Source organism: Silene latifolia, chromosome 2, assembly GCF_048544455.1.
Source record: "Silene latifolia isolate original U9 population chromosome 2, ASM4854445v1, whole genome shotgun sequence".
Lineage (NCBI taxonomy): Eukaryota > Viridiplantae > Streptophyta > Magnoliopsida > Caryophyllales > Caryophyllaceae > Silene > Silene latifolia.
Window position 1 is genome coordinate 195,254,117 of NC_133527.1, and position 11,965 is coordinate 195,266,081.

Sequence of the window (11,965 nt, forward strand, 5' to 3'; positions counted from 1 at the left end):
GCTTCCTCTATTGGTAGTAGACGTATATTAGTATAACTTTACAAAACCTAAAATTTTGTTGGGACTTGGGAGGGATCTTTACTGGGCGGTTACTTTTCCATGAGATCGTTAGCGGAAGTGATAGATGAATACTATAAAGATAGTGACACTAGTAGAAAAAACACCTATTGCGTCAATCGATTTACGTCGGTTCTACAAAAACCGACGCAAAAAGTACTTAATTTTGGCGGGAATGAAATTTCGCCCTATAGTCAAGCTTTTTGCGTCGGTTCTTGGAAGAAACTGACGTATATAATGCGTCAGTTCTCAGAAAAACTGATGTATTTGATCAAATACATCAGTTATATTACTAAACCGACTTATTTGATATTATGTTTTTGCATCAGTTATACCTGAAACTGATGTTTAATTAAAAAAAAAATGATTAAACACTCGTATCACTACTCACATATTCACAGTTTCACACCCTATCACACTATTCACATATTCAGTTTATCCTCCTCTAACCTTGGTTACTCTCGACCATCACTCCATAACTCCTCGCTTGCGACGCCTTACTCCACCGATCCAACGCCGCCAAATGCTTACACTGTAATGCTGATTGTCGCAAAGTCGTCACCATCGCCGTTAGTCCCAAACTTGTCACTCTCGATTTTCACTAGGTTCGTTTCTTCTCCATCTCATTTTTTCAATTTCTTTGTTGATTTTAGTTCTGATTTTGTTTGTTAGAGCATTAATGTTATCTTGTGCTTTATTATTTGATTGTGATTTGAGGAAATTACTGTATTTTGGGGGAAAGTGAAACCCTAATTTTGATGAATTTGGGTGAACCTTCTATTTACCTTTTTCGATTATTTGCCTTGCTTGATTTGATTTTGGGACTATGAAAATATGAGAGCTCACCTGAATTTTGATGAATTTGGGTGTTTTTGTGTGAAAATACATGTCATTCACCGGTGTTAACTCTATAGTTTCACAATAAAGGTTTCGGATTTCCCCAAAATTATAAACCCTATTTTCTTACTTTGATTGATTTTATCATGTTATTCCGCTTCATAATCATGCTTATTTATTCTAGAATGGCGATGAGATATCAATTTCTTCTGTAAATTGCCCTACTTTTCATTCAATTCTGTTGAATTGTTATCATTTCTGCTCTTATTTTGCTTCGTTCTGCTCTAGTTTCACAATATTATCAATTTCTTTCAAAAGCTTCACCAAATTGATTGTATCAGTTGTCCGTCATAAGCAAGCATCCAGCAGGAAGCAATGATCGCCACATTGGTGAATGATTCGTCCTCGCCGTCGCACTAGTTTTGCCTTCTTCACCACCATCGGTGACCAGCAGTATGTAGTAGGTATAACTTCTAATACTAGTACTTTTCTAATTATAATTTAAATGTAGAGTTGAGAATTGAGAAATGCATTCATTAGGGGTTTCAAATTTCTGTATAATGGTGTATATGTTTGTTATTGTTGTTAATTTTTTCTGGGTTTGTGATTTTTGATGATGGGTAGTTGAGATTATTCCTACTTCTCGATCAACGCCACCAGTGTACTCGTCAAAGATCCTAGTCGCAAACTCACCAACGCCACCAGCGTCAACACTAATCTCCCATGTTCACTCTTTCTACCTCAAGGCGTCGGTCCTCGTTATTTTCAAAGGGTTTTTGTCTTCTTTACTTTTTGTTTTTTCCAATTTCTTTATCCATTTCATTCCAAATGTAATTTATTGTTAAACTAATGTTACCTTGTGCTTAATTGATTTTGATTTGATGAAATTGTTGAATATTTGTGGAAAAGCAAGCCCTAACTTTGATGAATTTCCAATTTCTTTGTCAAGGATTGCTGCGTAGGCTGGTCAGCTAAGGGCTTAGTTGTACGTACACTCTCATTAACCTTATGACGGGATAAAATGAGGACACAAAATTTTCTCCAGAAAATAATTCTAGAACGTCTTGCCATTTGCAGATATGATGTTACTCCCTCAGATTACATATCAATGATTATCACCGACTATGGAATGGTAAGTATCATTTGTGGTTGCCGATTCTTTGTGTTTGTAAAATTCTACCCTGGATTCCTCTAAGCTGTTGAACTAGATACATCATCCATGAATCAACTTCTCAGTTCATTTTGCACGAGAACTAAGGAGCACATTAAAATGTGGATGAATATTTAGGCTGAGTAAAGGCCTAAGATGTGAATCGTAATAATCACAACTAACACACAAAAAGGAAAAAAAATTTGAAGTGAGTTTTCTGTGGATGCCCCAAAAAAGAAATGAGAAAGTTATTCATGGAAAGAGGAAGTATCATTTTTACTTGAAACTTACAGTTTTAAGTTTCAAAGTTTCAGGCATGTGGATATTCTGAATGTACGTTACAAAGTAACCACTGAGTTTCCTTCATAAAGTTGTTGTCTAGAATATTTAGTCTGCCCTAAAGAAACCTGTAAAGTCTAAACTAGTAACTGCCTTCTAAAGTTCTGATCAAGCACCATCTCCGAACTTCCTTCTGGGCTGTGGATTTTTTTATTGTCATTCTCTTATAGTCTCATACACATACACTTTTAGATATCTGAACTAATTTATGGTTCTAATGTGGCATCAAAGTTGTGCTGGGGAATTTCTAGCACAACTATTGCATTTCTTGCCATTGCCAGTTTGTGAGTCTATTATATCCGGCTTTTACCAGTTTATGGATAGCTGCCTGCTCTAATATTTTGACTAATGCTGCATGTAGGTGCCACTTACAAGCGTCCCAGTGATTGTGCATGAATACAGAAAAGAACACCTTTTTTTATACAGTAAAGGTTTGTGTTCTATGATCTATATAAAAGCTCATTAATGTAAAGCGAGTTCTGACCTTAGTAGTATTCTTTTAGCAGAAGAATGATACTAAGTAAATTTGTTATTTAAAAATAAATTTAAGTGCTTGTAAGGCCTTTTAGATTTAGAATAAACAACGCATTTACTGATTCATTCTTGGTCAAGTATTCTATCAAATTGTTGATTTGTATTGCACAGCTTCTGTTGAATTTAACTTTTATCATTGCTCGCTATTGATGCCCAATTTCTTCATCAATGGCTTTCATCGCATCAATCTTCCGTTCTCATCTTTCACTCTTCATTTTCAGTGGTTGTAATTTGCTTTGGACTAAATAAGGCTCATCTCTCCACTATACTCCTAACAAATCTTGTTGAACTTGATCCAATTATTGTATAAATATAATGTCGATGTACTGGTTCGTCACTTATGTATTTTTTACGGAATTTTGGGAATTAGTTCTCACTTGGATGACATGTTTTGCTACATTGACAATGAATATGGGTAGAAGGTTAAGGAATTTGGAGCAGCTGGTAAAGCTTATATAAACCGGGCTGCAAAAGTGGCTGTCAAATTGAATAAGAGAGTCTTTTACGGAAGTCTTTGTCACTTGTAAGTCTCGTGCTTGCTCTTCATCTTCTTTCTTTATATTTCATGGCTGAATAATACTTTTCATTTGTCACATTTCACTATTACAAGGTTCCCATTAATTTGATTTTTCACTTTTTTCAACCACAATTGACCATTCGTATGCTTTTACTTCAGGATGGTATTTTTTACCCGCGAGGTTTTTTCTTTGAGAATACCTTATTTGATAATGTAATTTGTTAGTCTTAATTTTTTGTTATGATGTCTTAGTGTGATTAAAGGTAGGTGCTTAAACATATAGTTATATTGATATCTAATTGACTTTTCTCCGGGAGATTGCAGGTGATCTATATATTCTTCTACTATTCTGATCGAGCACTATTGACTAATTGAGTATGTTCGGTTGAGACGTTGAGTTGAGTTAGATTTGTGGCATCGAGTTTGGATTGATATATAATTTTATGTAAGTTAACTAAGTGTTTATAGAACATTTAGTATAGATTAGCTTAGTAACAAAAACGTTTGTAGATTATTTATACATTGGATTGTATTCGGAACCTCGTGGTTTGGTTCAATGAAATGTAATGTTTTACATGTGATGTTATTAGTGGTTGGTTGATTTTTTGTTGCATGTTTTTAAGTTTTGGTATTCGGATTGTGGAGAGGTGGTGCCAAAATTTTAGTAGCAAATTTTTCGATATAAAAAAATGCATTATTAAATTGGTCGGAACTTGAATGAAGTGAAACAAATGGGGAAAATGAATTTTCGCTAAAATAAATTATCAAAGGCATCAGTTCTTATAACAAATGATGCAAAACAAAAAAAGAAAATGCATCGGTTCTATAAAGAACTGACGCAAATAATAACTATTTGCATCGGTTGTACATATTTATTGCGTCAGTTCTATCCATAAAACTGACGCAAATGGTGCTTTTTTGCGTCGGTTTTTAAGACAAAACTGACGCAAATGTTGAACTTGTTGCGTCAGTTTTACAACTGACGCATATCAAATACGACCCCTTGATATACGTCAGTCGAAAATCGACGCAAAAGGCCCTTTACAACTGACGCAATAGGGGTTTTTTCCATTAGTGTGATTAGTATGCTAGGATCTTCTCCTCCTCTTCTAGGTTTCTTTTATGATGACAATCGATGGGTATATCATCCTAATAACCTAATTATATAGGTTAGAATTATTCTAGACGGGAGGAGAGACCTAGCCATAATAAGACTATTCTTGGGTCCCATCAGGTTGCCCACTATATAATAGATAGGCCATACACTCAACAGTAACATCACATCTGTATTTAATAATATTGATTGAGACAAGACCTAGGCCCAATGGATCACATAACTGTAGTGAGCTTTACCGGTCTTATTCAACCCGTTTTAACAAACAATAAAACCCGACTAATGGAAGTCCAAATCAACATTAGTAACTACAAGTATAAAATAACCCATTTATAAGATCGCTTTATATAGGAAAGACCCATACGTAAAAAAAAGCTAAAATAAACTTTATTTCTATCAATTAATCATGTAAACAAATTGTTCCGGGTGTGATTACGGAGCAGTTATTGTTACCACTCGTGGCTTGTAGAATGATGTCTTTTGATTGAATCCTCCTTTCGGCCTCTCCTGAAACAATGAACAAACTGAGGGCTCGGCTTGGGCCGAGCGTACTCACTCCGACGCTCAAGTCAGTAAACTTAAAGGGTAAGTTGTGTGTTACTTGGCGAAGTATATATTGTAGAGAGATAAGGAAGATATTACCAGATTATGAGGTGTTTTGTTTATATTTTGGATCATTTCCTCAATGAGGGTTGAGGAGTATTTATAGACTTTCACCTTTTGTCACGTAGTAGCCAAGTGGCCAAGTGGCTAGCAGGTGGAAAGACCGTTCTACCCTCGGCCGATGGACCTATAGCAGGCCGGCCGAGGGGTCTTGGATATGAGTACGCAGATATGTGTCCCGACTGGCTAGTTACCGAGACCGAGACCCAAGGGACAGGCCGATAGGCTCCGTCGGCTAGGCCGTCCAAGGTGTTGACTTGCTGTCCTTTGTCTTTGACCTTGGTCAAGACGTTGACCGGTCAGCGGGTGCAGAATTTGCCCCCAGCGTAGTCTATGCCGTGGTATGGACCTTCGATGAGCGTTGAACGTATTCTGCGCATGTTGAATTTCTTCGTCGGCGAACTGATTCCTCGGCTTGATCTTGTTAAGGCCGTACCATATCCCCCCCTCCACACGGTTGTGTAACGGACATCCGGTGTGGAAAAGAAAATGGCGCTGGCCGAGACCAAGGTTGAGAGTGCCGGTTGTTTTTGATTGCCCCCGGCCGGTGCTACCTATCTTGGTTGATCATGTGGCCGGCGGAGAACGGATACTTAGGAGTTCGTTGAGGAAGATGGATAGGCAAAGAGATATGAAGGGGCGTGTTGAAGACGTTTGGTCACTGTTGCGTTGATTGACGTTCAACTGTTGCGACGATTGACATTCCGTGGCTGCATGTCTGACACGTGTCTATTCGCTGATTGGCTGACGTTTCATGGGCTGTGCCCTGATTGGTCCTTCTTCGTGGGCTTTCCTCTATAAATAGGGCAGTTAGCCCCTGATTTTGGCCACCAATTTCATTTTCTCTAAAATTTTCTTCTCTCTAAATTTTTCAAGGGCTTCTTTCTCTTCTGATCCTCAGAATCGTTACTTCGGCTAGTGCTTTTCTTCAAGGTAAACAAACAAATTTTTCTCAATCTCTTATTTTGTTAAGTAACTGTTGCTACCATGTCTGCTGCTGACGCCGGGCCTAGTACTTCTGCGCCGGGGGGTTCCTCGTCGCGTCCTGATGAGGAGGAGGTATTGGTTGTCACTCCGTTGAACGTTGGAGGTCCCAGGCCGCTCTCTCCACAATTTGACGAGCGTGTTTTGGAGGATTTTGATGATGTCGATGTTGGTGATGATGATCTTGGGGATGATTTTGGTGATGAGGAAAGGACTCACCCTGGTGAGGGGAGGCCGCATCTCCTGCATCACGGCGAGGCCTGTATGACTGGTCCTGATCGTGCTTGGATAAATAAGTTCGCCAGTTGTTCCGGCTAAACACTTTTCGAGGGCCATTTCTTCTTCGGCAGGGGATATAAAATTGTAATCCCTGAGGAGGGTCAGGCCATCTGTTGCCCTCCCCCGGGTTGCATCGGCGTATACCTCAGACACCTGGAGTATGGGCTCCAGTTTCCTCTGAATGCATACGTTTGTGCCATAATTAAAGCAATGAACGTCGTTGTGGCGCAGCTGCATCCGTTGGCCATTAGGACGATTGTTGGCTTTGTGTGGCTATGCAAGTTTAAGGGGGAGGCTCCGACAGTTAACTTGTTCCGCCGGCTTCACCATCTTCGGCCGTCAACCCCCGGTAAAGTGGGGTGGTACAGCGTGCAGACGGAGTCGGGCTACGTTTCTGTGTCCAAGATTACTTCTTGTAAGGACTGGAAGAGGCGGTGGGTGTATGTCAAGGTGCCGAAGGACTACCCCTTGCCTCGGTCGTTCCAGAGCGAGGTTCACTTGCGATGCGAGAGCCGGGGAGAGTATGAAAAATATGTCTCCCGGAGTAAGCTTAAGATGGACGCCGTGAAGGTCTATCTCAAAGAGGACGAGAGGCGGGCAATGGGGCTGTTTGTTGCTGAAAAGGACGGTACGCCGAAGGGATGGTTGCCCCCGACGCAGATCATTCTTCAGGACGAGCCGCTCTGCCACGTCGGCCTCATACCGGCCCTTAGCCAAGGTGAGTGGGGCCGGTGTGAGGCCCGTTTTTGCTTTTTATGTTTCTGTATCTTGGCCTTGGTTTATCTTCTTTTGGCTAATTCCTTGCTTTGTTTCTCTTACGGACCATTTTGGCCCGAATCTGTCTGAGGATCTCCTCGAGAAAATGGGACTTGATAAGGACAAGAACGTTGTCAACTTGCATCCTAAGGCTGAGACGCGTGATCGTAGACCGGCGCCGAATGATCTCATGGATCTGCAGCTGAAGGCATTGGATGAGACGGCAGCCCAGGCGAAGGTTGCCAGTAAAATTCCGGGCCGAACGCGAAAAGCAAAGTCTTCGAAGGCGACGGCGTCAACTTCAATTCAGCCTCCAATCCCTTCAATCCAAAAGGAGACGGTGGTGGTCGTCGATATCACCGGTGATGAGACCACCGATGCAGAGGAATCTCCTCTTTTTCGTAAGAGGAAAGAGACTGCTTCCGCCGATGTTGCCGCTGCTACTGCTACTGAGGCCGGCGAAGAAATGGGGCCATCCGGCCCTCTGCCTAAGAAGCCCAGGACTGGTACGGATCTAACTTGTGGTTCAGATTTAGCTGGTTCATTAGGCGTTCCTGATGACAGGCTCTCCGGCATGTCAATGAATGTTGACAACATTGACGTGGATGCTTTGTCCGCATTTTTTGTAGATCAACCGCCGCCGTCTACCGGTCCTACTGACCGGCGTGCTGAGAAGCGACCTGCGCAGACGGGTGGCAAAGATGCCACCGTTGTTTCCTCCTTCCCGAAGCCTACGCCCGCCCAGATTAGGTCGGAGGGCATAAGTTTGTCCAGGATATTGGCGAAGTGGGTTGACGTGGCCGGTGCTCATATCATGGAGCAGGAAAAGGTCATGGCTGAAGTTGCCCCACAGCTTGAGCTCGCTGCTGCGAAGAAGGAAGCTGAGGGGGCCAAGGCTGAGGCTGAAAAGGCGGTCCTTGCCGAGCAAAAACTTAGGGAGGATGCTGAAAAGGCAGCCCTTGCTGAGAGAGCCAAGGCTGAGGCGGCGGGGGCTGAAGCCGCTAAGGTGCTGGAGGAGCGTGACAAGCTTCAGGCCGTCGCCGACTTCGTTGGTAAGAAGAGGGACGAATGGAAGTCTATGTTTAAGGCCCAGGGGAAGATAGTTCGGAATATGCAGGCTATCATCGCCCAGAGGGAGTTGGACATTGAGAAGCTTCAAAGTGTCATTCTTCCTAACATGTGCGCCCAATACCGGGACCTGGCCGAAGAAGCCGCCAGGGAAGTGATTGGGGAGCTCTATGCAGATGGCTCCTTTCCGTGGCAAAAATTTGACGAGCTGTTTGATGACAAGCTTGATGCTAAGGCGCAAGCCGCGGAGGAGAAGGCTGCGGAGGAGGCAAGGGTGAAGAAGGAGAAAGAGGAGGCCGCGGAGAAGGCGGCCCATGCTGAAGAGGTGAGGGCGGCCAAGGAGGAAGCTGAGAAGTTAAAGGCATATGAGGCTGAAGCTGCCAAGTCGGCTTCTGAGTCGCCCATCAAAGATGATGCTGCTGATGTCGCCGGTGGCGAGCAGCAACAGGCATAGGGAGACGGGCGGTCGTCACCAAGTTCACCGGTCATCTCGGATAGCTTCAGCTGTTCGGGGGCCAATTACTAAGCCTTTCCTCCCTGCCATCTTTTGGCGCTTCAAATGATATGTCTGTAACCTTTTGTTCTCCTTTTCCTTGTTTTTTGTAAAACTTTGGTAGGTAGTGTTTTGGCTCATCCCTATGGGGACGGCCGTCGTCTGTAACTTCCTTACTTGTAAAAGTTCCAATGAAGTTTTATCTAATTTGTCCCCGGCTTGGCCGAGGCTTTGATCCTCCACTTGTCTTCTTACGTTGTTAATTGAGCGCTTCTTTTTTTGTTTTTACCTTCGGCTTGGCTGAGGCGGTTAGAATGCGTATCTCAACTGTACTTAACGTTTTTTTTAAACATGTTGGCATGTTGGTCGCTTCCTCTTCACTCTCGGTCGTGCCGAGGCGTCCGATTTGCGCTTCCCAACCGCCATTGTGAACATGTTAGCGTATCGGCCGTTGTGTCCCCGTCACTCTCGGTTTGGCCGAGGCAATCGAGGTTACGGCTCGACAGCGTTCGTATCTGTAGACGTGTTGATCGCTTCCTCTTTCACGCTCGGTCTGGCCGAGGCGTCCGATTTGCGTTTCTCAACCGTACTTATACGTTCCTAAGCATGTTGGTCGCTTCCTCTGCCAGGCCTTCGGTTGGCCGAGGCGGCTAAAAGTGCGTCTCAACTGCACTGGTAGTGACTGCCGTGGCGTCTACTTCTTGGGGTGACTGCCCGGCTTGGGCCGTGGCGTCTACCTCGATTATGACTATGGAGAAGACAAACACTTTGATGGAAAGCTTGAAATGATTCTTCATTGGATATAATCACGCGTTGGGGTGCCCACAATAGTTTTGGACACCTCCGCCGCTATACAAAGTATTTCCTTAGGTTGTCAGTGTTTCAATGGCTCATCAAAGGCATACCCTCCATGTCAGTCAGCCGGTATGTACCCGGCCTCATCTCCTCAACCACTTTGTAGGGACCCTCCCAGTTGGCCGTCATCTTCCCATGGATATTTCCCTTGTTGGTGGCGGCCGACTTTCTTAGGACTAGATCCCCTACTTTTAAATACCTTTTGTGGACTCTTCGGTTGTAGGCCCTTCTCATTCGGTTTTGGTATACTGCCAAGTTGAGGCGTGCCGTATCTCGGCTTTATTCGACCAGGTCCAGGGAGGCTCTCAGGCCTTCCTCGTTTTCGTCCGGGTTAAAGGTAGCCGTTCTGAATGTTGGCACCGCTGCTTCAATTGGTAGGATTGCTTCAGACCCATAGACTAAGTGAAACGGACTGTACCCCGTTGCTTCTTTCTCCGTGGTCCGAAGGGACCACAGGACGCCGGGTAGTTCATCGGCCCACCTTCCCTTTAGGTCTTCCACTTTCTTTTTCAAACCGTTGAGTATTGTTTTATTGGCTGCCTCCGCCTGTCCGTTGCTCTGAGGGTGGCAGACGGAGGAGTATGCAAATTTGATACCAAACTCGTCCAACCAGTTCATTATTGTGTCACTCCAAAATTCTCGGCCGTGGTCAAACACCATGACTTGGGGTAGCCCAAAACGAGTTATGGCATTTTCCCAGATTACCTTTCTTACGGTCGCCGTCGTCTTCGCAGGTACCGCTACAGCTTCAACCCATTTGGTGAAATAGTCAACGACGACAATTAAGAACTTTCTTCCTCCGGAGGCCGTTGGAAATGGCCCTAGTAGGTCCATCCCCCACTGTGCAAAAGGAAGGGGACTAAGCACCGGTTGCAGGTCTCGGGAAGGAGCATGTATCACCGGAGCATGCATCTGACAGTTTGTGCACTTCTTGGTCTTTGCTCTGGAATCTTCAAGCATGGTGGGCCAGAAGTAGCCGGCTCGGAGAGCTTTGTGGGCTAGTGTTCTTGCCCCCATGTGGTGTCCACAGATGCCTTCGTGAATCTCTGTCAGTATTAGCTCCGCGTCGGCTGGACCGACACACTTCAAGAGTGGTCTTATCACAGACCTCCTGTATAATTCTCCTTCAAATATCACGTACCTTGCTGCGATCCTCTTCATCTTCTGCGAGAGACTGCGGTCCTCCGGTAACTCATTTGTCAGCTTGTATTTCGTTATCGGAGTCATCCACGTCGTCTCGGCCTCCACGTCGCCTACCATGTCGACGGTCTCAGTGATGCTCTTTGCATTCCTGATATCCACCAGCACGGTTCGGCTGACGTTCTTGATGCTTGAACTGACAAGTTTTGAGAGAGCGTCGGCTCGGTTGTTCTCAGACCTGGGGATGCATTGGATTTGGAAGGATTTCAATTTTGCTGTGTCAGCTTTTACTTTTTTTTTTTTTTTTTTGGGAAAGTGTAAGTATTATATTAAGCATAACCCGAACAATTGATTAACTAGGGAGATAGCCCTTAGTTAATTTACACCATTACAAATTCGTTCTAACCATAATTGAACTCTCCTATTTCTTCCTATTACATTCCGCACTTTTAATCTCAAAACTATCCCCCCCTCTGTGCACCGACTAGCACAAAGGCGAACCAAACAACTCTCTACTCGACTTCTATTTCGGCATGCCGATCTCATACATTAGGTAAGCTATACTCGCAAAGCAATCACTTGCCTAACCAACAGAGATCTAGTTCTATATTTAAGCCACCACTCCATCACATCTTGAACTGGAATATGTATCTGCAACCAGTTTTCAACCTCTGTTAGACATTTCCTGCTATAAGTACAGGAGAAGAACAAGTGTTTATGACATTCCTCCTCTTGCCCACATAACCAAAGATACGTTGCTTTGAAGGAAACCCATCTTCACCATCCTGTCCTGAGTAAGAAGACGCTGCTGTACAGCTAGCCAAATGAAAAATTCATGCTTAGGAGCCATGATCCTATTACTAACCCAAGGATACCAGGGCACATCAACTCCTGGCTGTTCTAGCCACTGATAACCCATCCTCACAGTATATTATATACCTGTATTCCTCCATTGTTCATCATACATGAAAGGTTTGAGAATGTTCTTAACACCACATAATCTTCGCCAAGCCCAACTTGCTCCACTAGAGGGTTCATAATACGCCATTCCCGATTTTTCATATAAATGGCATGTATCCACTTCACCCACAAGTGATCAGACTTTTGTTCAATCCACCACACATACTTACCAAGGGAAGCTATGTTCCATTGGTGCAAATTTTTCAAACCCAATCCTCC

At 43.7% G+C, this 11,965-nt stretch overlaps 1 long non-coding RNA gene across 5 annotated transcripts; it reads left to right on the forward strand.

The window, feature by feature from the left end:
* Window positions 1-397: 397 nt before the first annotated feature.
* On the forward strand, window positions 398-4,008 carry LOC141644190 (uncharacterized). 5 transcript variants are annotated; one of them, XR_012543942.1, is made up of 8 exons: window positions 400-662; window positions 1,236-1,358; window positions 1,519-1,666; window positions 1,844-1,879; window positions 1,972-2,026; window positions 2,745-2,814; window positions 3,337-3,440; window positions 3,759-4,008. It is a non-coding gene; the product is annotated as an uncharacterized LOC141644190 (long non-coding RNA). The 5 variants fall into 5 exon arrangements; XR_012543940.1 differs by having other exon boundaries at window positions 398-662; window positions 1,519-1,879; XR_012543941.1 differs by having other exon boundaries at window positions 398-662; window positions 1,519-1,879; window positions 3,340-3,440.
* Window positions 4,009-11,965: the final 7,957 nt, after the last annotated feature.